This window comes from Poecilia latipinna, unplaced genomic scaffold, assembly GCF_001443285.1.
Source record: "Poecilia latipinna isolate Pla-1442-1.1 unplaced genomic scaffold, P_latipinna-1.0 Scaffold1188, whole genome shotgun sequence".
NCBI lineage: Eukaryota > Metazoa > Chordata > Actinopteri > Cyprinodontiformes > Poeciliidae > Poecilia > Poecilia latipinna.
Genome location: NW_015113804.1, coordinates 397,821 through 398,243, shown reverse-complemented (window position 1 = coordinate 398,243; position 423 = coordinate 397,821).

Below are 423 nucleotides of genomic sequence, written 5' to 3'. Positions count from 1 at the left end.
CATTTATCTGCTTAAACTGTGATGGGATCTGGATTCATGGTGAATATTAACTAAACCGCATAAAATGCAAATAAATAGCCGATGTTAATATGAATGTGATTTCACGGATAAAAATAGTACATGACCGATTTTTTTTTAAATTTTTTTTTATGTTGTTGGTCAAGATAAGGACAGCAAAAAAAGTCTAGCGCGACCTGCCGCCCTGACACCAACTCACACACATCTTCATTCTCAGTCTTACTTGTAAATCGATTTTTCTTTTCTTGGACGTTTTGATGTTAGCTTGTCGATGTCTCAGTTTTATTCGCTGGGAAAATCAATAAGCAGCATGAGGTGACTCTAGTGCTCTCTAGTGGCGAGAAGCCATAATGTTGGCTGGTAACAGTCGGAATGCATTATGGGAGATGTAGTTTGTCGTCAATT